At 32.9% G+C, this 26304-nt stretch overlaps 1 long non-coding RNA gene across 2 annotated transcripts in view; it reads left to right on the top strand.

Annotated features, from left to right (window-relative positions):
* The window catches only part of LOC122139052, a 112220-nt gene that overhangs the window by 47161 nt on the left and 38755 nt on the right, over positions 1-26304 (top strand). For both annotated transcript variants that reach the window (XR_006155952.1, XR_006155953.1), the window contains exons 2-4: positions 6213-6286; positions 22825-22967; positions 23810-23891. This is a non-coding gene — a long non-coding RNA (uncharacterized LOC122139052). The remainder of the gene's footprint in view (positions 1-6212; positions 6287-22824; positions 22968-23809; positions 23892-26304) is intronic.

Here is a 26304-nt window from a genome sequence, read left to right on the forward strand (position 1 = left end):
CAGGTAGCATTAGCGCGTACCCTTTCTTGAATGATCCCTATCAATTCATGATGTAATTCCAGTGAACCACAGCCATCTGGGACCATAACAAAGTGCTCAATGTTCTAATCACACGCCACGTCTTTAAAGGGCAGTGAAAAAAGTGTTTTGAGACACTAACAAATATGTTTTGCACAAGATGAATGGTACTTTTTCCAAATTGTTTTCGGAAATTAAAAAAAAATAACAAATTATTTAACATTGAGGAAACGTCACATGAATGTGATGTTAAAGTTTTTGATTTACACTAGATTCGAAGACATACGTCAATAGTTTCTCTGTGATAATAATGAGATGGGCACTTTTTCAGCCTTTCAGGAGCACTGGATGCCAATTAATTTGTGATATTCAATTTTAAAATATGAAATAATGTAATTTATATAATTTATATCATTATATTATTATTGATGTGGTGTTTTTTTTTTTTTTTTAGGATAGATTTGTGGAAATTATTTTGTGGTATATTTTGATAAATGAATATATATATATATATATATATATATATATATATATATATCACATAATGTAAAGTGATGTATATATTATATTATATTATATTATATTATATTATATTATATTATATTATATTATTTTTTATTTTTTATTTTATATTTTATTGTATTATTTTTTAAGATTTTTTTTTTTTTTATTTTTTTTTTGTATTTTTGTACAATTTAATTAAAAATATAATTATTTATTTATATTATATTATATTATATTATATTATATTATATTATATTATATTATATTATATTATATTATATTACATGTATATTATATTATAAATCAAGTAAGCTTGTTCAGCTTTCAAAAACAAGACTATAGACTTAATCCATGGCTTAGCTGTTTTAAATAATGTATTCATAAAAGGATACATGGACTCATACAAAAGCAATTTGTAAAAATTTCTTGTTTAAATGATTAAATTCTTTTAAGTACTGAATTCACCAAACGCACCCTCATATCCCAACACCCTGTTGTCCTACACGCCCCGATCCCAAGATGAAGCCCGCTTAGATGTTCCAGACACTGTAAGAATGTCTGTTTGTGGAAGAGCGTTTTAATAAAGTTGGAAAATGGAAACTGATGAAACACACACCCTCATCAGAGTAACATCAGCATTGCATCATATCAGACAAGCATTATTAAAAAGGATGAGGTTACAAAGAGATGATGTTTGATGGTCTGTTTTAAGGGTCTTCATTTTATTGATTGCAATGCTTATAATTTAATATTTTATTTAATTTTATAAATTTGTACATTTATTTTTATTCATTTATTTATTTTTTGATTCCCCCCAAAATGTAATTGATTTTTATTTACTTATTTACTTATTTTTCATTGCTTGACTCCCTCACTTATAGTTCATCCCTCACAAGCGATGCTGATATGATTTGGTCCAAATACCAAAGACTTCATTAGGTTTTTCTCAAATAGAATCTGCCAGGGATTCTATAAACAAAGATAACTATAGACCATTGTTTTGGGACCAAGAGATATTACAGCTCTATTTGGTTTCAAAATTGCTTTTCTATGAAAATTCTGACATAATTTAGAGAACAAGTAGGAAAGATGATGCCAAATCTGTTGATAAAATTCCACCGGGTGTCCATCTGGATCTGTTTGCAGTGAGGCTGCAAGGAGGCGGTGGAAAAATGAAGTTTAATGACCTTCAAAGTTAACATGTTTTTTTTATGTTTAAGACAATCAATTTTAAACATTTAATGAACTGGATATTTTCCATTTCATACTGCTTTTTGGACTTTTCTAGGTTCTGAATGTTTGGAGGAGGAAGAGATTTGAATTACTTCTATTTTTGAAGTTCTATTTTACTCCAAATAATTGAATTTGGGCAGCAACCAGTGATTATTTTGATCATTAAATAAGCTGATTAATTGGATAAAAAGCCACTTTTTATTAAAAAAAAAGAAAGAAAATATTCCACATACTGTCCAATCTTGTCCTCCAAACAATGGACAGGCTACGAAAATGAATATACATCATATAAATGATTTTTAAGTAGTAAATAAAACATTAACAATTATTTGAGTACATGTTTAAAAGGAAATACTGTTTACATTTTTCTACATAAGAATTTCATGTTTCACATTTGTGAAATTTACTAGCATATTGTGAAATTTGATTCACAGGAAATTTTATACCAAATTTGATTGTGCCATATAAGCTAGGAAGTGAAAATTATGAGGAACATTCATAATGTGAAGAGTGCGTTAAAATGGAATCATTACATTCTAAAACATTTATTTGTTTGTTTGTTTGTTTGTTTGTTTAAAGCAAAAGATAACCCCCCCCCCACAAAAAAAAAAAAAATAGGTTACTCTTTACAATAAGGTTCATTAGTTAACGTTAATTAATGCATTATATGCATTATATTTTGACCAGGTCTCCCTGGAAGAAGAGATTATTATATCTCAATGGGATTTTTTTCCTGGCTAAATAAAGGATAAATAAATAAATAAATAAATAAATAAATAAATATTTACATTTAGTCATTTAGCAGACGCTTTTATCCAAAGTGACTTTGATGGAAGCAATCAAAATCAACAAAAGAGCAACGATATGTTTAATTAAAACCAATTAAAATAGAGACAGACTAAATATTAACTAGTAAGAGGTTGTATGAACACATTCATTCATCTGAGCATATAATTATATTACTGTACATTTGCAAAAGGATCATATTTGGGGTTCTTGACATTGAAAAGTCAAGTCCTTTCCTAAGTTCTTCTGGATTTAATGTTATTGAAAAGTTTTCCGTAGTGAGACGGTCATCTTCTGTCATTGATCTGCAGCTGGGCGAGCAGTTCGCTAATGTGTGCCAGTTTTACTTCACATTGTTTTTGTCTTGAAAAAGAGAATTCTGTTCTTTGTTAAGAATTCATCAGATTTTGTTATTTAACTCCCATTTGCTTTGACTGTCAGAAGTCAGGAGACACAGCCAGGTTTCCAAATCACGTTCATTGTCTTGTTTTCTTAAAAAAACAATGATTTTCCCTCTTATAACTACTTTTGCTGTTTCCCCTATGAGTCATGAGATGAGTCATTTGTTTCCAGGAATAATGTCCATTCTTACAGAAGATAGTTATTAAAATGACTGTAATTGATCAATGAGGCATTAAACACCATCTGCTAGTGAGGCGTGAAGGTGAGTGTGTTCAGAGATGATTCTGCTGCCAATAATTGGTTATTCTGAGTGTTTAGTGATGAAGTATTTATATGTGAATATGATTATTGTGTAAGTCAGTATGAGAATGTTTTTTTGTTTTGTTTTGTTTGCATTATATCAAAATATTTTACCCTGTTTATACATCAGATGCATCACAAGATGTTCTGATTATCGGCAGGTTTAATAAAAATAACTGTTAATATTGAGCAACTCGCATTTCAGGCCAAACTTGGCCAGTTAATTTGTATATTTGTCACTGCCAATGAAAATCATTCCAAAAGAAGCCAACTTTCTGATCCATAATCTGACATATTATAATATACAGCTGTTCTAAAGTGTGGGGTTGGTAAGATTTTTTAAAAAATGTTTCTAAAAGAAGACCCTTTATGTTCACCAAGGTTGCATTTATTTGATCAAAAATAAAACAATAAAATCAGTAATATTGTGAAAATTATTTGAATTTAAAATGGCTGTTTTCTATGTGATTTATAGTTTAAAATGTATTTTATTTCTGTGATCAAAGCTGAATTTTCAGCATCATTACTTCAGTCTTCAGTGTCACATGATCTTCAGAAATCATTCTAATATGCTGATTTGCTGCACGAGAAACATTTCTGATTATTATCAATGTTGAAAACGGTTGTGCTGATGAATATTTTTTTTTGTGTGTGTGTGTGGAAACTATGAGAATTTTTTTCCAGGATTATTTAATAAATAGAAAGTTCAAAAGAGCAACATTTATTTGAAATAGAAGTCTTTTGTAACCTTAAGAATGTCTTTACTCTCACTTTTGATCTATTTAATTTGTCCTTGCTGAAGAAAAGTTCTACATTTATTTTTAAACCAACCAACCAATCAATCTAACCAACCTTAACCAACCAACCAATCTTAACCAACCAACCATCCTTAACCTACCAACCAACCAACCTTAACCAACCATACAACCAATCTTAACCAACCAACCAACCAACCAATCTTAAAACCAACCAACCATCCTTAACCTACCAACCAATCTTAACCAACCAACCAACCAATCTTAACCAACCAACCAACCAACCAACCAATCTTAACCAACCAACCAACTAACCAACCGATCTTAACCAACCAACCAACCAACCTTAACCAACCAACCAATCTTAACCTACCTTAACCAACCTTAACCAACCAACCTTAACCAACCTTAACCAATCTTAACCAACCAACCAACCAACCAACCAATCTTAACCAACCAACCAACTAACCAACCGATCTTAACCAACCAACCAACCAATCGTAACCAACCAACCAACCAACCAACCAATCTTAACCAAACAATCTTAACCAACCAACCAATCTTAACCAACCAACCTTAACCAATTAATCTTACCCCAAACTTATACTGGTAGATAGGGCCTGTTTGAAATTGTGGATGCAACCACATAATTCAAGTATGGTTTGATATAAAATGTACTTAACATGTCTAGTTCACTGAGGTGTTTTTTAAATCCTATTCCTATGAAATGCATGCCACTCTGCTCTGTTCTGGTAAGGTTTAGTGTTGTTTTTATTGCTTTGAATAGCAACGGTTTTTGTCTTCACTTACATTTCCTTTAACCCTCTGGAGATGTTCTTATGTTCAGTGGTTTGGTGGTTGGATGCTGTACATGTGTGAACTTCAGCTCAAATTCTCCTACAAAAAAGTACTGATCATTTTAGTCTAAGAGCAAACACGATTCAAGTGTTTTATAAGGATTTGTTCTTTTCCAGGTAAATATCATTCATTCAGGTACGAAAGTAAACAGCCACGGCTATTTAAAAAGAAGCGATAGGAGAGCTACCTCTGTTTGGAGCGATTAAAGGAAAGAGATATATATCGGTGATAATTGACATGTCACAGGGAGTGGAGGGCTGGTTCTGCTTGGCTTCAGAATCATGCTGGATCTGTTATTTGTTTTTCCATCTGTTCGGAATAAAAGAGGGAGGCTCTGTTGTCTCTGAGACAGCTGTGATGTCAGAGATGGAGAAAGATTGGACGGCTGTGGAGGATTGTAGGGATGAGATGTGAGTTGTTTTCTGTATTATGGTAGTAGTAGTAGTAGTAAAATGCATATTAATTGGGTTTATCAAGTTTATCAACAAGCATTTTAGCTGATATTATGACTTATATGTCATGGCGTTAGTGCTGGTTGCACTTTTTCCAACTGTGTCAGGAGACAAACAATGAAAAACCTGCAATATGTTGGTCTTTCTGCACTGAATATTATTTTTTTTTTTACATAATTTTCTTAAGGTAAGTGGTTGCAAACATTTTAGTTTAGCTACATAAAAAAAAAAATAGTCAACTAAATTTGTTTATTTTAATGTAGCTAAAATAAATTGATTGGAACCACTTACCTTAAAACATTAGTAAATTCAAATTAGCAAATTACTGTCAAAAGTGACAGTAAAGACATGTATAATGTTAAAACATTTATATTTAAAAATAAATGCTGTTCTTTTGAACTTTCTATTCATCTGTGAATCCTGAAAAATAAAATTTATTGTGGTTTCTACGTAAATATTATGCAGCACAACTGTTTTCAACATTGATAATAATCAGAAATGTTTCTTGAGCAGCAAATCAGAATATTAGAATTATTTCTGAAGATCATGTGACTCTGAAGACTGGAGTAATGATGTTGAAAATTCAGCTGCGCATCACAGAAATGAATTACAGTTTAACAGATATTCACTTGTAAAACAGTTATTTTAGATTGGAATAATATTTCACATTTTTTAAAAGCCTTGATTAATAGAATAGACTTTCAAAAACAATACCAACCCCAAACTATTGAACGGTAGTGTAGATGCACCAGATAAACAGACGAGAGTTTGCCACATGAGAGTCAGTCCTAAAGATCAATTATAAAAATGCGAACAAAATGTCTTTGACATTTGACTTCTATGATCACTTTACTTGTTGATTCAGTGCCACAATTCTGACTGGGCCTCTTCTGTTTTGTTTCAGATGCATCAACCACCCAACTCCGATGGGAAACCACGGCATGCTGTCATCTGTTCAGACGGAGTGACATTTGTCTGGTAAAAATCACACCGCTACATCAAATAAACTCCCCGACGTAAACACACACACTGGGTCTCACAGGAGGCTCTGGATAGTATTATTGAGGAACTGTACAGTAAATAAAAGCCGTGTAGATTTACAGAGCCTGAATTTATCACTCGAGCGCTCTCAATCTCACTCAGCACAGGAGAGCAGATGATCCAGGACTATAAAGTCCATCCAGCCGTGAACCCAAGGGAAAGAATGTTATCGTCCTCTAAGCTTTCTGACATTTACAGCATTCGTCCTGATCCTGCCTCGTCACACCATCTCCTCCAACCCCAGGCCTTTATTTATACCATAATTTATACCAGGATTTACTGTATGAAGAGAACAGTTTGTTCTCTACTGGATATATTTGACTACAAAACAAATATAAATTACAATAGAGTTGCGTTTTCATTCAGCCCATCTGCCTTTTTTAAATTTGTTTCGCATTGGTCTGAAAGGAGAAAGCACTAAATATTTTTGTGCCAAATGTCTGTGTTGGTGTGAACAGGCCTTAAAGTCACTTCATCTGTTTTAGAACAGATGTCAACAACCTTAGGAAGCACATCTTTAATTGAAATAGTTTCCAAGTATTTGTCACTTTATCAGTTTTTTGAAAGCTTTTACTTTATTCCAAAGGATAATAGCTTTTACTCCACTTCATAATAACAGGGAGCAATGCCTTAATATATAAATAAATAAATAAATAAATAAATAAATAAATAAATAAATAAATAAATAAATCATGATCCAATCTAAAGCGCAATGACAATCTGAAATGTCCGATTCATGAACAAATCAATTTTATGGGACAAATACAGAGTTCTGGCATGAAACTCTAGATGGCGCAGTCGGATAGGTCACAATCTGATGTAATGACATCATTATCACATGGCAACTGATTGGTTCTCTCCTGTATCAGTAGCCAGTGAGCACGCTGCTCAACATTCAAATATATGAGTAGTGCTTGCCGTAGCAGTTGCATCTTGCTTCAGAAACCCTCCCCCTTCCCCAGCTCCACCTGTATAGATCTGCTATGAGGTGATTCATGTATTCTATATGGGGGTTATTTCATGTATGTTATGTTTGCATCTCAATGGCAGTAAGTGTCCTAGTTTACCTGAATTCACCCTTCATTCAAAACACTTTTACTTGTGTTAAAGTTTATACTATTTATACTTTTACTGGACTAGTATTTCATCACTTTATGTACTGTCAGGATTTGTATGCTAAGCTCATCTTTTTAATTTCTCTAAAACCTTAAGTGCTTATAGTAAAGACAAAGTGGTAATTTTATGTCCCAAGGTATTTAACATGTCCAGAAATTAGACTTAAATTGCACTTGCCTTTTCTTCATATTTACTTATGAAGTTTACTATATAGTACTGGATTATTTTGATCACTTAAGATGCATGAATTATATTTTAAATAAATTATCGCACATGATGCAAATATTTGTTGATAATGTTGAGTAATTCACTTTTATTTTCGCATTTATAAAATAAGATGTTTTCACACCGTAAATATTGCAGTGGTGACTTATAAATACTTACCTAAATAAAACTGCAAACATAAAATTAGCCCATTTGAATTTAACATATTTGACATTTTAAAATTAACTGGATTAAATATTTTCATATCTGTTTTCAAAACAAAAGAAAACTTTGCAATGGTGACGTTCATATAACAAATGGAAAAAGCAAACGAGTAGATGGCTGTTGTTCTGACATGCCGTATGTAAAAGTCGTCTTTGGTAGAGATGGAGTGAGATGAGATTGAAACTGACCCGATTAATTGGTGGAGAACCTTATTGGTCTTGACCCGGTGGGAGTTCACAGTGAAGGAGGAGGTCAGCATGACTCTTCAAAGTTTCTCTGATCTTTGTAGTAGCGCTTATGTGAAAAGCAAAGACCGAAAAGTCTCTGTCCTGATGCGCTAATGCAGTCTTTCATCTCCGCGGTCGCTGCCAACTCGCCGGTTACGGTCACATCGCCATGGCAATGTACAGAAAACAAATGGCTAGCCGTGATGTCATAGTTGGACAGCTTCAGTCACGCCCACGGAGTGGAAGACGAGGACTGTGGGAGTGGAGTAACTCTAGAGAAGGATGCTACTGTATCCCATTGTTTCTCTGTGCTACCTGCCGTCAATGCGCTTCAAAAGGTTACAGTTAGCATGACAAAAGAATCCAACTGGAACAAGGCCTTCTCTTAAGCGGCTGTTTGACCGCAGAGCGTGAGAGTCCTGCAATGTGAAACTCATAGAGTTATTTATCTTTTTTTTTATTTTTTTTTTAAATTACACATTTTCACAAGTAAATATTGAAAAAAAAAAACATATACATATTGCAAACAGAAAACTCCTGGGACTTAAAAGTTGCCATAGTTGAAAAAACACAATTGTACAAAAGTGTAATCCTTCAGGTGTCATACACCTGTCCTGCTGGCCTCCTTCACCAGTAAATCTGTGCCGGTCAGCTGGAATAAACACAGGGGTCATGCTAGCACCTCTTCAGAGATCTTCACAGAGAGACTTTCTCATATGGAGAGTGAGCGGCTGTGAGCGGCCTCTGAGTGATTGTCAGCGACGTACTTTACAGAGAAGGGAGGTGGTTTTGGTTTGGTTGAGCTTGTGCATCTGCATGTGCCTCCATTTGTTTGTTATAGTGATGGTGTAAGGAGAGACACCCTTTTCTCTTTCTGACCCCCTTCCTTCTGAGTCCCACATCAGTCCATCTGGTTTATGTTTGTTTGGTTGCATCGGGGTCCAGATGGCTTCAGAGCTGCGCTTTAAATGTCCTGCATGGGTCATCTGTGATGAGGAAGCCCTTCCTTATACATTGAGCCATGGAGATTAGAGTCTAGCGGTGAAGCGCTGGTCATTTATCCTCTACGAGCATCCCAAAGAGAGATACAGCGACTGCTAACCTGTGGAGGGCAGCGCTTGGGGCCAGTCGGCTAATGTCAGGCATCTATTCCGGCGCTTCTACAGTGAGCGGTGGAGAATGTCTAAATTCGTGAGACAGATATTGGCGAGGACGCTTCAAAAAATGGCCTCCTGCATCACATACGACAATGTCATGAACCAGTGCAATGCATAATTGAAGAATTCCTCTGTAGTTAAATCTTTTAAGGTTTTATGGTGAACTGTCATTGCAAACAGAGCTGGAATGTTTGTAATATACAAAAGCATCGTTTGTGGCTTTGTCTACGGTTCATTTGTTTTCACTAACCATAATGTTCGAGATTCTTGGTCGGTGAAGCACAATAAATCAAATCATTTCAGTCTTTTTGTTCATCATTATGCTCAATTGTCATTTTGGATGATGACATCATCCCACAAACTACCGACAGATGACGATAAATGAGGGTAAATGCTGTTTAAATGATGTTTTAAACAGTTAAACATCCTTTTTTTTATCCAGACACATGGATTTGTAACTTTAGTTTATGAAAAGCTTGAGGTATTTACATCATAAGGGATTGCTACTAGACCAACTCTTCATCCTAGTAAATATAATAATGCTTCATATGCTGCATTGTTACAGAGTGAATTTGCCATTTTTATGCTCTGTATTTCTTTGCAAATCGCTGTATTATTCCCTTAAGATAAATGCTAAATGCACATTTTTACATTAGATTGCATTTTTCAGTGCAAACATGATTCCTTTTTGTTTAAATTAGAATTGTTAGGTTTCATTTTCAAAACCTGGCTTGCTGCCCTTAAGACTATAATTTCTGTCTGCAGAATTGTATTTAAGAGAGATGTTTGATGTGTTTAGCACAGATATTTGAACATGTTTGCAGCGTTACCTGTTTTGCATGATTCCCTTCAGGTGCCACAATAACGCAGACGGCGCATGCAAATAAATAACACCATGATTCGTTCTTGGTGAACCCCCTCTAAGAGAACAACAGCAATGCTTATAACGAACTTCAGCAGCACAGAGAGAAACTAGTCTGTCTTTCACAGCAGAAGCTTCTTGACATTTAAAAGCGGTTTCAGTAAAAGTATTTTTATGCAAATTTTGGATATTGCATAATGATTAAAATGCACCAATGTATGCCATTGTGTCATTGAGATGCTATTGTAGTTTTTATTAATATTATGAATTAGTTTTTATTTTTTAGATTTTCTGTTTTCATTTGAATTTTAGGTAATGTATTAGTAATTATGTTGTGTTTTTGCAATTTTTTTAGTAGTTTTTTTGTGTTTAGATAGTCTTTATTAGATTGCATTGGCAATGAGCAGAAAAAAAAAAAAAAAAAAAAAAAAAAAAATTTTTATATATATATATATATATGTGATCATCTGATTCTGCCAACATGGCTAACTGAGGTTTTCTACTGGAAAATAACTTAAAAAATGTTCTGTACTGGAAAAATAAATTAAAATAAATAAATTAATAAATGTTGTGACTGGATAACTGTGCTAACCACCACATCAAATACCTTCAGTCAACCTGAAATGCCTGAAAGTTTGTTGTGTAATTACAAAACTCACATAATTATAAATTGTATAATTACTTCCAAAACTTTCTCACATGATTGCGTTCCTGAACATCATGCATCTGAGCGTAAGATAAAATGACAACATTTGTTATCATGTTCCAATTCATTAATTATGTTAGAAAAGCAGTCAAAAAAGTTATTACTGATACTTTATACAATATTCCAAGTTTGATTTTCCACTTTTTGGATGGGAGCACAGCTACTGAAAAGCTTCCCTTGGTTTTACGTTGTGCATTCAAAAAAGTTCATGATTTTGCAGAAGAGGTTTAAAGGCCCAGCGTCGGATATTTGCAGAGGTTAAGCTGAGTTTGATGACATCTTTATAGCGGCGCTGTTAGCTTGTCCTCTACCTTAGCCTGCAGTTTCTCACACTTCTCTCCTCAGGACTCAATTCAGGCCAGATCTGCTGCACTGAATGGAGACGGGCAACAAAAGCTGACATCATTCCAGTAGGATCTGATTGCACGCATGCACAAACACACACACATACACACACGGCCCCTCGCCGGGCCCCCGGAACAATGACATCACAGGCTCCCCTTCACTCGCGCTTTCTGAGATGCTGCGTTGCCCTGAACAACAACACTGCATCGGGTCGTCATGTTTGTGTGTTTGTGACAGAGAAAAAAACTGACGACAACAGGCAGCTCTTAAAGGGACACTTCACCCCAAAAAATCATCATTCTGTCATCATTTACAAACCTCCGTGACTTTATCTTTTTCTGTGAAAAACACAGATGATATTTTAAAGAATGATTTGCATGCAATAAGTGTCAGTGGGATTTGAAACAACACTGGACCCCATTGACTTTCACTGTATGGACAAAAACCAAGACATTCTTCAGAATATCTTATTCTGTGTTCAACAGAAGAAAGTAAGTTATACAGATTTGCAACGACATGAAAGTTAATTTTTAGGCGAACTATCCCTTTGAGCGTGTACAGCTGTAAGCATGCAATTTACAGTGCATTTTATCCAAATGTCGAAGCACTGTTTTATTTTATTTACAATAAAATAATCTTTTTCAGGTATTGAGTAAAATATCTCACATATTTTTTACTTTTACGATGACGTGTCCATTTTAAGATGACCTACACTGAAAGAAATTTTGTTTTTCTCAGAAATTGATAGTAATTTCACAAACAATTACAAAGAAACAGCAAGTATAACACACTGAATTAATCCTGTCATTTTGTTGTAGAAAAACTTAAATGGTATCTTACATTTAATATCCCAGTTGCTATTTTATTTTATTTTATTTTATTTTATTTTATTTTATTTTATTTTATTTTATTTTATTTTATTTACTGAGAAATATAATAGAAAATCTTGGTTTCCCATGTTTAGAGTCAAATAATAACAACTATTATTATTATTTAATTTTTTTTTTTTTTTTGAGTATCGAGTAAAGTATCTCAAACAAAAGTTTTTTATTAGTTTTTTTTTTTTTATAATTATATGTTGTTTTATTATTATTAGTTTTTAGTATTATTATTTAATTTACTGACAAATACAGAAAGAAAATCTTGGTTATCCATGTTTAGAGAATGAAATCTGTTCAGGTATTGAATGAATAATCTAAAATATTCAAGTTACTATAATTTATTTATTTATTTATTGGTTTGTTTTACAAACTAATACAATGCAAAACATCCATTCCCTATGTTGGGAGAATCATATGATCTTTTTCAAGTACTGAGTAAAGTATCTAATATTTGTTTAATAATACACTTGTAATGACGATCTGCATTATTAGATGAAGTACTTTCAATTTATTGTTAAAGGTACACATAATATTGATCTTTTTAGTACTAAGTGAAGTATCTCATATTTGTTTTAAATGACATGCATTTTTTATTTTTTGATTAACTATCTCTTTACGATTGTACAGATGAAGCAATCAAACCTCAATAGAGCTAAATTTTAGTGCAGACTCCATATTTGACCTAGCAGTTCAAGCTGTGGTTTTCCCAAGAATCTGTGTAGGATTGATCTCTGAGAACATGGGAATAAATGAGATGCGTGCCGCTCTTCATCTGCATACGGCCGACTCCCCATGACTCTCTTCACTAATTCCATGCCTGTACTCTCCTCCCACGATGCATTGTGCTGCCGTGATGTCAGTGTCCCTCAGAACTTCATCAAAGAGAGTCGAGTGAAAGGATCGGGCCGGGAGACGTGGACAGGAATATCAATTTGCTCTGGAACGGGATGCAGAGGCTGCAGTTTTCCCGGCTTCGGCCCTCCGGGGTTTGAAATCAACCAAACAAATTTGTTTATTAGATTTTTCCACCTCTCTTCCTCCGAAACGACATTCTTTCTCTTTTCTTTTAGCGTTTTTGTGCAGCAGTGGGACTTGATTGTCTTCCTTCCCCCTCACGGTGTTTTGGAAAAGGCTTCTGTAATTAGTGCTCGGCTGAATTAATTACGGAAATGAGGATGTGAAGGATGAGAGAAAAGATTTTGGGGGTTGGGGTTGAAGCGATTGTATCAGAACCCAGTGTTCCCACTAATTAATCTCTTCATTCACATGACAGGAATTAGCAGGCCAAATCATATTTGCCTGATTCTCAGTCTCAGTCCGTGTCCAAAACAAGTGCTCTTTCGTTCCCCTCTTCATTCTACACCATGAGTGTCCTGTTGTTGGGAAAATCATGTGACTTATTTATTATTAGTTTTTTAAAGCATTAAGTATCTCAAATATTTGTAAAAAAAAAAATTAAAAAAAAAAAAAACGTGTAATATGTACATGTAATATCCAAGTCACCTATTTTATTTTATTTTATTTTTTTATTTTATTTTATTTTATTTTATTTTATTTTATTTTATTTTATTTTATTTTATTTTCAGTTGAAAACCTTGGTTCGTTCCCATGAAAGGACAATCATGTTGTTGTTGTTGTTGTTATTATTATTATTATTATTATTATTATTATTATTATTATTATTATTATTATTATTGTTGTTGTTGTTGTTATTATGCATAATCACATAATCTACAGTAATTAGTCATTTTAATTAGTAATTTTTATAAAATAAAATACAAGTTTTTTATTATAATTTAAATTAAAGTAGAAATATAAAACTTGGAGAATTATATGATCTTTTTTCAAGTAGAAAATTAGTTGAATTTACACATAATATTCAAGTTAATATTCTTTTGTGTTCATTTTATTTTATTTAAAAATACAAATTGAATGTTGTTCAGTAGAAATGCTTCCAATTTTTGGACTGAGTATATGTGTGTGTGTGTGTGTGTGTGTGTGTGTGTATTTATTTATTTACATGACTTTTCCAGTTTTATATTTGTTACATTTACACATAATGTAACAACTTTGATATATTAAAATATTTGACTAGAATTTGTTTTATGACAAATACAACAGAAATCCTCAGTTTCCTATGTTGCATTTTTCAAGTATCGAGTGCATCATCTTGTAAAATTCAGATGTAATATCAGTGCTAGTATTTTTGTTTTTATTTTAATTAATAAATATGAATAATTTCGTCAATAAATGTCATGGCCGTAATTCTATAGAGAGTGTGCGTCAATAATGACGCACAGAGCTCAAGTTTGTTTTGTCCCACCTCACTACTGCTGGTAAATTGCAAATTTCCCTCCTCTGTCCTCTCTTTTTTTAAAGTATGATTCCCGACGCTGCTCTTTCTCTCTTGTCTCTGGATTGAGATGTTGAAGGCGTCTTACCCCATTTTTTATTAATTTTCCCATGAAATACCTTTAAGCTTCATTCTGGCCGGGTCTACTGAGTGATGTCAAACATTTGGAAAATACGTGATTATCTGCACTCAAAGACACACACACACACACACACACACACACACACACACACACACACACACACACACACACACACACACACACACACACACACACACACACACACACACACACACACACACACAAATCCGAGTGATCAGTCCCAGTGTTTACAGCGGTTTCTTCTGTTATTTGAAAAGCAGAATGGCTGTTAATAGCAGTAATGGAATATAAGTCTGTCACTCCTCATGAGCAGTGAATCGGTCCCAGACTGGCCCATCCAGAGGCCAGCATGCATTACTTCAATTGCATTAAGAGACATTTGCTATAGCAATTACTGCCTGTGGGAAATGAGCTTAACCTAACGCTCCTCTCTCTACCCAGAAACAGCTGCGAGGCTCTCGAGCGCGATCGTCCTCGCTGTCATTTCCTTTCCTTTCAGACAGATACTCTACCTTCATCCATCTTTTTTCACTCGGTTTCGTCCCTTTTCTCTCTCTTTTTCTGTGGATTTATTTTGGAAAAGATGCCCAGTTCTGTATTTCAACTAAACGTCAGTGTTATTTGTGGCGTTTGGGTCAGTGTTGTTTTAGTATCATTGAGATACTACAATTTTTATTAATATTTTAAAAATATTTTTAATTAATATATCAGTGTTTTAATTTTAATTTAATTTTTTTATTTTTTGTTTTAGTTTTACTTGTTTTATATGAAATCTTGTTTAATATAAAGTCATAAATTTGTGAGATAAAATGTGTTTTTTTTTTTTTTTATTACATAAATATAAACTCAGAATTGCCAGATAAAAAATAGCTATTCCAAGGGGGAACAAAATCAGAATTGCAAGATTTTAACTTGAAATTGTAGATTAAAAAACCTAACATTTCTGAAAAAAAAAAAGATTTTTTATTTATTTATTTATTTTTTTTATTCTGTGGTGGAAACAAAGACAAAATTGCGAGATAAACTTGAGTGTGAGTTTCTAATTTGCAATTAAGAGATATAAACTCACAGTTTTGAGATAAAAAGTTTTAATTGGGAGATAAAAATTTAAAAAGTTTTATAGTTTATAGTTTTTATTAATATTTGAAAATATTTATATATATATATATATATATATTTTTTACTTTTATTTTAGATGTGTTTTTTTTTTTTTTTTTTTTTTTCTTACTGTTGAGGTTTGGTTTTTGTTTTTATTTTAAAATAAGTAAAACCATCTCGAGATTAAAGTCATTATAACGTGAGATTAAACAAAATTTCAAGAAAAATGGTGAAATAAAATGTTGAGATGAAACTCAATTAAGAATAAAGTCGTTACGTTTCGAGAAAAAAAAGAAAAAAAAAGAAAAACTTGTTAATTTTTGAGAAAAAAATTCAAAATAAAATGTTTAGAATAAACTCTCAACATTTTAACTTAACATTTTTTCTTTAAATTTAGTTTAATCTCACATTATAATGACTTTAATCTTGAGATGGTTTTATTACTTTTTTTTATTATTACATTGTTATTCTCAAATAAATTACGAGAAAAAAGTCGTTAAATTTTGAGAAAAAAGTCAAGAATAAACACACCCGTGTCATGTTCGTTTCACCTCGTTGGAGCGTCTGCAGTGGCATAGGTTGAGAGAAATACATGGATGTAGTATATGATGCGATCGACTGGGTTCGAATACGTCTCTGGCCGAACTTGCTTTACTTCCTTTTGTCATCACATATCAATTGCTAAAATAAGTATTAAGTGATTTAGTTTCAGCTGCACATTTGAATCATAATCTGAACTCATACATTGTTATATTGATCTCTATAATTACCACATTCCTTAGTTCCTGGGAATTCTGTCAGCGTTGTGGTAACGGGGGAAAAAAAAATCCCAAAACTCCACGCAAGCAACAAGCCAGAGAAATTTCCAAATGAAAATAAACCATGCACACATATTACAACAGCAGTGTCAAACAAAACAAAAGTTGACATGGTGGAAAATGTTATGAGCGCTGTGTGCACTTTTTGTGCTTCCACAGACCCGCAGCCTTTGGTGTGGTTTGAAGGGACGGCCGTTTATAAATGATGGGCGGCAGTGTTGTCACACACACACACACACACACACACACCCAGACAGCCGGACTCGCTCGTCTTGTAGTCGATCTCACACAGGCAATTTAATGCATAGGTCACCCAAAAATAAAAATTCGCTGTTAATTTATTCACCCTCAGGCCATCCAAGATGTAGGTGAGAAGATTTTTAGCTGAAATCGTGTTCCTTGGTGATTCATAAAATGCAAGTCAGCGGCAACAGTCACTTTGAGAATCAAAAAAACATATCAAGGAATATAAAATGAACCCCAGTGACTCCTGATGATATATTGAGGTCTTATGAAGTGAAACGATCAGTGTGTGCAAGAATCTGTACATTATTTACAACATTATCACCTGTAATCCAGAGCTTCAAGCAAACGGTTTGGAGTCATGTCCGGTTCACAAACAAATCATTCTTTTGAACAGATTCTTTTTAGTGAACTGAATGAATCAGTTCACCAACTCGGACCGAATCGTCTGAATCAGTTCATGGCTGGAGCAGCACAGATCTACAAGTTACTCAATCAAAACTTACTTTCAGACGCCTGACAGTCACTCCGACTCTAAATGAGCCCAAATAGCAGCGTATCTGATCCTGTGAAGAACGAACTGATTCAGTGCTTCAGTTCCTCCAGCAGTCACTGAACTGAGGAAACCGTTACACTCGGACCGAAGACTGATGAGCTGCTATACGCAGACGTGAACAACACGTTCTCACTCCCAACTCATGAAGAAATGGAGGACCCTGTGCATCAAAAAGTGACGCCAAAGTGTCCTGACCATACATCAGTATGAGACGAGCTGGGAGTGAGAACATGTTGGTGCACTTGAATGAAGGGGCCAAATGAAAGCTTTTATGGTTTCTCATTTATCATGATCTTTTATCTTTTTATACCTGCAATTATAGCACTAGATCTACTGTTAAAATTCTTTTAAATGTTGGAAAGTCTCCCTCCTTTAAAAGTGTTTAAAAATCTCTTATGGACTGTTCTAAAGGAAATAAATTCTCTGATTTGTTATCGCATGAGCACAGGACTAAATGTTGTTAGTTTTATGTGTTTGTAACTTGTTTTATTGTGAAACTTTTTGTGCTGGACTCTCTGGAAGAAGAGATTTTGCATCTAAATGGGACTATCCTGGTCAAATAACTTTATATACTTTAGACATTTTAAACATACACATTTCACATTATTATTGGGTGCTTTGGTAATATAATTACTCTGTTTAATTAGATAAACAAACTGGTGAATCATTTTTTTTAAACCAGTTCATTAAAACTAACTTTCCGAAAGAACCAGTTCACAGAAAAGAATCGTATTTCCCCGTTTGTCTGAAACTACAGGTAATAATGTTGTGAATAATGTTAATAATGTTTCTTGCACAGACTGATCATTTCGCTTCATAAGACCTCAATAAATCGTCAGGAGCCTCTGGGATTAATTATGTGTTCCCTGATATGCTTTAATAAACTGATTTGTATTTTATTTTATGAGTAATTCAACTGCAAATTTTCATTTTTGGGTGAATTATGCGTATGATCTGAATGAAGGTATAAACATGCAGGTGGCCGGTCAAGCCTCGTTTTGTTTAGTGTGGGACTGTCACAGAGTAATGAATGAGGTGGACGTACACTGACCAGATATCCTGCTTCTGTTCATCGTTCATCACATGTCTGAACAGCTCTAGCTGCCTTTCTGCTCGTGTACTCTCGGTTTTCTTGAGGATGCAGTGACCGCTGTCATCACCCATGACACACTCCGTCCTGTCCTCCGCTGTCACCGGAGGGAAATTATGACTCCCATTATGACTCCCATTTACCCCTCTTTCTTCACCTGGCTCACGGAAAACAAAACAGAGACAGACTTTCCCTTCGGGCCGAACAGGAGCTGTTGTTTTTCGCAGTTTAGTCACTTTTAATTTTAAGGAGCGTACTGGGGAATATTCCAGCGCCGTGGCGTCTTCAGAAATGTGTGTACTTGTATTTTTGACTCTTAGATGGCAGACGACTTAAATCATGCTGCAAAAACTAAAAAAGAATTTTGGTGAAGATCGTTTAGAATGGGGAATTAATGACAGTATAAATATAGGCTAGTTGCAGTGTCTGTGCTTGTGTTTTCAGCGTGTGGGTGCAAGATCAAGAAACTGCAGAAAACCAAAAAGAAAATAAATAAAAGGTCTTTCTTTCTTTCTTTCTTTCTTTCTTTCTTTCTTTCTTTCTTTCTTTCTTTCTTTCTTTCTTTCTTTCTTTCTTTCTTTCTTTCTTATTCATGTTTGCTTTATTTAATTATTTATTTATTTAAAATGATAAATATTGCTAATAACCAGGTGATAGCATATATTTTCATATGGTTGCATAGACAATATACTGACAGTATCCAAAACAAAAATAAATTATGGTACAAGTGATGGTTTACGCAAAATAGAATTCATAAAATTCCTTGTTTTTACTGAATTTATTTAACATTTTAACATTTATTTATTTATATACTTAACTTTTGTTTTTTGACAGTTTGTTTTAATGTATTTATTTTTATTCTTTTTTTTTCCTTTTTTAATTATTACTTTTTTGTTTATTTTTTTTCATATTTTAGTTATTTATTTAAAATAATAAATAATGGCAATAACCAGGTTATAACATATATTTTCATATGGTTGCATAGACAATATACTGACAGTATCCAAAACAAAAATAAATTATAGTACAAGTGATGGTTTATGCAAAATAGAATTCATAAAATTCCTTGTTTTTACTGAATTTATTTAACATTTTAACATTTATTTATTAACTTTTGTTCTTTGACATTTCACTTTTATGTATTTACCTTTTTTACCTTTTGTTTTTAATTATTATTATTCTGTATTTATTTGTTGTTGTTTATTTATTTGTTTGTTTGTTTGTTAAATTTTCAAATAATTATTTTCAAAGCCTTGTCTGCTTAGCTGAGTGCATGTGCACGACATCCATGACCATAAATGTATAAAGCTAGCATATTTTCATATGTTTGCATAGACAATGTACTGACAGCCTCTAAAATTAAAACAAATTATAGTACAAATGATGGTTTGTTGAAAACAGAATTCACAAAATTACTTTTAAAGCGAGATTATTTACATGTTTTATGTTTTAAAATTATGAAACGGCTTAACTTTTATTAGTCCTGTCAAAATATAATTCGTAAGTGCATTTGGCACTCCAAGTTTCTCTGTCATTTCTAAATCAACGAGTGTGCTGCTTTCAGCTGAATTTCAGTGCAGACTGATTTTCAGATTTGTATGTCTGTGCATGCATAAAAGTGTTTCCAGTTTAGGTGCCGTAAATTCATTAACAGTCTATCTAAACATACTAAAACGAATAGCAGTGAAAACAAATGCAGTCTTCCAGCCGCCGACGCTCACAAAAACACACAATATTCAAAGCAAACCGTAACCGCAGTGAATATGCAAGGCTTATTTTACAAACATTTGCATAAAAATAAGCAGGATGCCGAACTTCTATTTAGTTTCATCCCACACCATAATAATCTGTAACAGAGCATGCAGAAGCGTTATCATACGTTATTACAGATGAGTATCGTAAATCATTAAATAAGCATGGCTTTTTAATGATTGCAGATTGATGCTTTCTCTATGTTGGATGGTATTACTCCATGCCATTGACGTCAGAGACGTTTGATTAATGAAGAGATGCAGTCAGCCATCAGCTATTTGTGATTTTATCCTCCACTTGCATATGCAAGAAGGGCCAGCGCTTAAAGCCTGGATTAAAACGGCTAATACTCACTTCTGCTGCATCACTCTGAATCACCGCGGCTTGCATTGCTCGCTTCTAACCAAACAAATAGGAGTTTCCCAGTTTTGCGGTTCCCTCGTCCCCAGAGAGGCTTTTTCAGGATTGTGAATTTAATTGCATGTGACTTTGTGTTCCATGCCAAACGCTGTAAGATCTGCTGGGACTGACAAGAGGGCTTAAAAGGGAGAGTATCTCCTCAGTGGCCTGCACATGTACCGAATTATCGGACATTTGTAAGTGGGTAGATAGTGTTACCCCTCCCTAATTTTCCAGCGTTTAACGTCTACCTCTCTGCAATTTTGCCTGTCCGCCTGCCACGGAGTCCTGTTACTCGGTAAGAGATGACTCCTGGATAAATCCCATAATCCATCTGTTCCGCCCTCCTGCGTGGAGGTGTTTTTCTGAGAGAGGCAGCTAAGTGTACAACAACGCAATGGCCACTACTATTTCACAAACACAGCAAACAATGAGCATTCGCGATCCCCGACGTCTGCTTATATTTTTGTCCTCTTCATTTAAAGGCCATGTTTATAGTAATTGATAATTTTATATTTGATATATTTCCCATTTGTATTTTTATTTGAAATTTTTTTTTTTAAGATTTTGCTGCTCGGATTATCATCATGACTGTATTTATTTATTTACTCTTTTTTTATTTTTTTTTTACATTACATTTACTTTTTTATGTTTTCTATTTATTTATTTAACTTTAATTTTTTTTTTTTTTTTTACTTTTTTACATTTTATCTTTATTTCTTTAACTTTTAAAAAACTTTATATTTGATATATTTCCCATTACTATTATTATTTAAAATTTTCTTTTTCCATCTATTTATTAATTTTATTTTTAAATTTTTATGTATTATTATTATTATTATTATTATGTATTATTATTATTTTACATTTTCTTTTTTACATTTATTTATTAATTTAAATTTTATTTTTAAATTATGTATTAGTATTATTTTACATTTTCTTTTTTCCATTTATTTATTAATTTTAATTTTATTTTTTTACATTTTCTTATTTATTTGTTTATTTATTTATTTATTTATTTATTTATTTATTTATTTATTTATTTATTTATTTATTTATTTATTTATTTTCTTATTTATTTATTCATTCAAGTAATCATTTTCAAAGCTTCATCTAGTTGAGAGCAGGCCCTGATTATAAAAACGAAGACGGAGATATTGCTCTCTAACTCTGTTCAAAGAAAGCTTTGTTTGTTGTGCTCTGCTGAAATTCATGCCGGAAAGCTGACGCTGCTCGGATTATTATCAGCAAGACCCTGAAATTGCTCGGATTGTCCTCTTGCTCCATTTTGTCATTTGATCCACAAGTCGCTTATTAGAAGTCCACCAGTGAATCAAAAAGTTCATTCAGTTATTCAGTCCAATTCAGAGATGTTGTAAATAAGATCCTGCTTATTTATTTGCTCCACTTCTTTCTAATTATTTATGTAATAAATTGCAGCTCTTAGTCAAAAAAATGTTCTCCATTGTTTTTTCCATACTTTTTTTTTTTTTTTGGTTCCAAATACCACTTTCTATTTGTTACAAAGTTTGGGTTTTGTGAAATACATATAATTTTATGTGTACTTTATTTGTACTACACTAGATAAAATAAATGATAAATTTTTTTTTTTTTTTGGTACAAAAAACTTAAAGGCAATGCAAACACTTTGAGAATATGAGAAATCATAACAAATGTAATTTAATCTTCTGAAGCCTGTAGCCTTATGTGAGGGACACATTTAAGTGAAAATGAAATGCATTTTCTTTTTGTAAAACTCTTCCTCTCCTCCGTGCCTTTTTAAATAGTCAGACTTAATAATGCACACATTTAAATCTTGCTTTGCACATTATAAGGAAAAGAGCAGCATGAACATTCTTCAAAATACCTGCTTTTGTGTTCCACGTAACTTTTTGGTCAACTATTATTTTAATATATATATATATATATTATCAATATCCAGAAAACATCTTGGCCTCCTAAAATAGAAACATCACTTCCTGGCTAAAAAGAAGGTCATGGGATCTCAGGTGATGGTTCCGTTATGTCAGGCAACACGGGTTAAAGGTTAATTTTGGGGTCAGTGGGCCAATTAAATCATTATGTTGACGGAACCCGAAATAACAGGTGAGCACAAGGACAGGACGTTGACCTTTTGTGTGCAGGGGTCACACAGCTGGAGGAAACTGGCTTGTATGTGAATGTTAAGACACACCTCGCTGCATCTGAGTGTCTCTACTGTATGTGTGGGTGTTTATGCTAGAAAACATTGCTTTAGGGACATTGCTCACTAATCTAATGTGAAATATCCTTCTTGTGTGTGTGTGTGTGTGTGTGTGTGTGTGTGTGTGTGTGTTTTAGCATGGTTTCTGCCAGGAATCTGCACAAGCCAGTTCTCACCCTCGGACGGGACGCCCACGGACCCTTCGCAGACTTTCTGATGATTACTACAAGTCAAACATTTTCAAAATCGTAAAACACTTAGCCTGAGGAGAACTAACCAGGTTAGTGGCATTAGGGCTTTGACAGATATAATGTTCTTGCATCTAAATAAGAGAGATGGATATAAAATAACCATTACTGCAGTCTAAAGTGTCTGCTCAAGAAACATTTCTGATTATTATCAATGTTGAAAACAATGTGCTGTTTGTTATTTTTGTTGTTTTTTTGGTGAACTTTTTTTTTTCAGGATTCACAGATGAATAGAAAGTTCAAAAGAACAGCATTTATTTGAAATAGAAATCTTTTGTAACATTATAAATATCTTCACTGTCATTCGATCAATTAAATGCATCCTTGCTGAATAAAAGTTATTTATTTATTTTTTATTATTTAAAAGCTTTCTTAACCCAAGCTTTTGAATGGTAACATATCACAGATTCCACAAAAATAAGAAGCAGCACAACTTTTTTTATGGCTAATAATCAGAAATGTTTCTTGAGCAGCAAATCATCATATTAGAATGATTTCTGAAGATCATGTGACACTGAAGACTGGAATAATGATGCTGAAAATACAGCTGCACATCACAGAAATAAATTACACTTTAACAGAGATTCACATAGAAAACTGTAATTTTAAATTGTAATAATATTTCCCAATTTTCCTGTTTTCACTGTATTTTTATAATCAAATAAATTCAGCATAAGAGACTCTTTCCAAAATTAAAAAATCGTAATTATTCCAAAATGCATGACCAGTATATTAGTGTAGGTGGACAGAACTCTGTGTGAACTCGAGTTTCTTTATATAAATTCCCATCAGACTCGAGTGTTTTTTGATATTTTTATCTCTCAAATCAATGTCATTCCAGGCAATATCTCACTTGTTTGTTTGATTTGTTTAGACTGAAGCCGATGATCAGCGCCGCCGGAGGGAAGAGACGCACTCAGAACCAGACTGTCTTTGTTTCGCTCTGACAAACAATGGTAAGCAGCTATTTTTGTGCTCGTTTGGTAAAAAACAAACTGTTGGAGTTCAATCAACTTGAATTTGGCAGGGATTTTCGATCCATTTTGCAAGTAGGATGTGGGATTATGCACTTTCTTTGAACACATCAGTGTGTGTGTGTGTGTGTGTGTGTGTGTGCATACAGACTTGTTTACGCATGTGTTGCTGCGGTGGTCTGAGACTTTGGATCTCTCTCTCGCTGCACATTTATTTAATCATTCCTAATTATCGGCTTTAATTACGCATTATACATTTTACACTCCTTTTCCAATTTCCTGTACCTTCTCTCCATCCAGAAAGCTCAGTTATCGTCCTGAGTTCACGTAAGCTATGACGTCATAGACGACTGTTGTCTATAAAAGAAACGTCTGGTGCAGTCGCAGAAAGCAAACATCTATAAAAGCCAATCAGGCTCTGTAATGAGGTGACATCATCAGGGTCGGGAAGACGTCACTGGCCTGTATTTTGATTGGTTAGCGCTGCAGCAGGAAGAGTAATGCTTATTCAACAGGGACAAACAGAACGATATTGTTCCTGCCGCTGGCTCTGAAATCACTGGCAGAATTGGTTTCGGTGAAAGCACTTCCAGGCTTATAAATTCAGTCTCAATGAGGAACATGTTTTTTTAGTGACCACAACTTACCAGTCTATTTTTTTCTTTATTGTTCCTAATCAGACTAAAGTGGGGACTGCCATTTTCACATTAGAATGACTATACACACACACACACACACACACACACACACACACACACACACACGTATATATGCTAATAAATGCTTTTTTAAAACATGTTAACATCTTTACATTTCAGTGCTAAATATAGGAATATATATATATATAATTAAATTTAAAACAAAAAATGGTCAAAAGTTCCCAAATATACTTAACATATAAAATATATCATATACTGTAAATATAATAAATAGTAATGTAAATATATTTTTAAAGGATGAACTGATGATAAATATTAATATTATTAATTAATATTAATAATAACATATGTCAACATAAATATATGCTTATTCACACTTAAATGTAGGCATGTTTTATTTAGTGCATGCATAAACAAACAAACAAACAAACAAATACATACATACAGCATCCTACACTGAAAAAAAAAAAAGTTTCATTCATGCAATAAAAATTAGGGTAATGATTCACATCTATATTTTTTAACTTGAGCCAATGAAAAATATAGATGTGAATCATTACCCTAATTTGTTTTTAATTGGATGAATGAAACATTTTTTTCAGTGTAAATCAGTAGTTCTGGAGCACACAGACAGCACTGTTTCGTTAGACTGACCTGCCTACATAATGAGGCAATGTCTTGACTGCAGTCAGTGATAATGGCATAATGACTCAGAGCAGCGATACGAGAGTTTACTTAACTATCAGCGAGAGTGGAAAAGTGATTGTGTTGTATATTTGAGGTCGTTTTGTGCTTTAACCCTGAATCACTTCTGAAAGTACACAGCCTCCTCCTACAGAGAGCGGATCTCCAGCATATTTAACCCAGTGGATGTTCACAGGGATCTCTCAAGAGTGTTTCAGCTCTTTTAAAACTTTTCAACATTTTTTTTTTTTTTTTTTTTTTTTTTATTGTAGGGACAGATTGCAAATAATTTTTTTTTTTTTTTTTTAATGTAGGGACAGATTGCAAATAAGTTATATATACACCCACAAAATACATGAAAAAAATTATAATAAGATTTCATCTTTCATCCTAAATTCTATCTTTTCATTACACATATCTTATTTAATCCCATGGAAGAAGTGAGGAACACATATGTATGCATGTAGTATTAAAAAAAGATGTTTGTTTGTTTGTTAAATGAATATAAGTATGAATAAACATAAATTTATGTTAAATGAATATAAGTATGAATAAACTTTTTCACCAGTTCATCCTTCAGGAATAAATTTCCATCATTGTTTATGGTAAAACTTTTGTACATAAAATCTATATATTTTTAGTCTTGTATCTTGATATTTTGTATCTTATATCTCATCTCAGATTCAATTTGAAAACTATATTTCCTTAAGCTCTGCTGTTTACAACAAATTTTTGTAGTCAAACATAATAAATTAATAAGTGAATACATTTCTTTATTTTAAATCTAAATATATTTAGATATTTAATATATTCATGCTCAAAACATATTTTTTTAATAATATTTTGCATTTATCCAAAGTAGATTTTATCTTATATCTTAAAGTCTGTATTTTGAATTTGAGGAAAACAAAAAAAAAAAAAAAAAAAAAAAAAAAATATATTATATATATATATATATATATATATATATATATATATATATATATATATATATAGCTATATATATACTGCTTAGAGTACATGTGGTTGTTGAAGTGCACTAGTTTGTAGCT

This window comes from Cyprinus carpio, chromosome B12 (assembly GCF_018340385.1).
Source record: "Cyprinus carpio isolate SPL01 chromosome B12, ASM1834038v1, whole genome shotgun sequence".
NCBI lineage: Eukaryota > Metazoa > Chordata > Actinopteri > Cypriniformes > Cyprinidae > Cyprinus > Cyprinus carpio.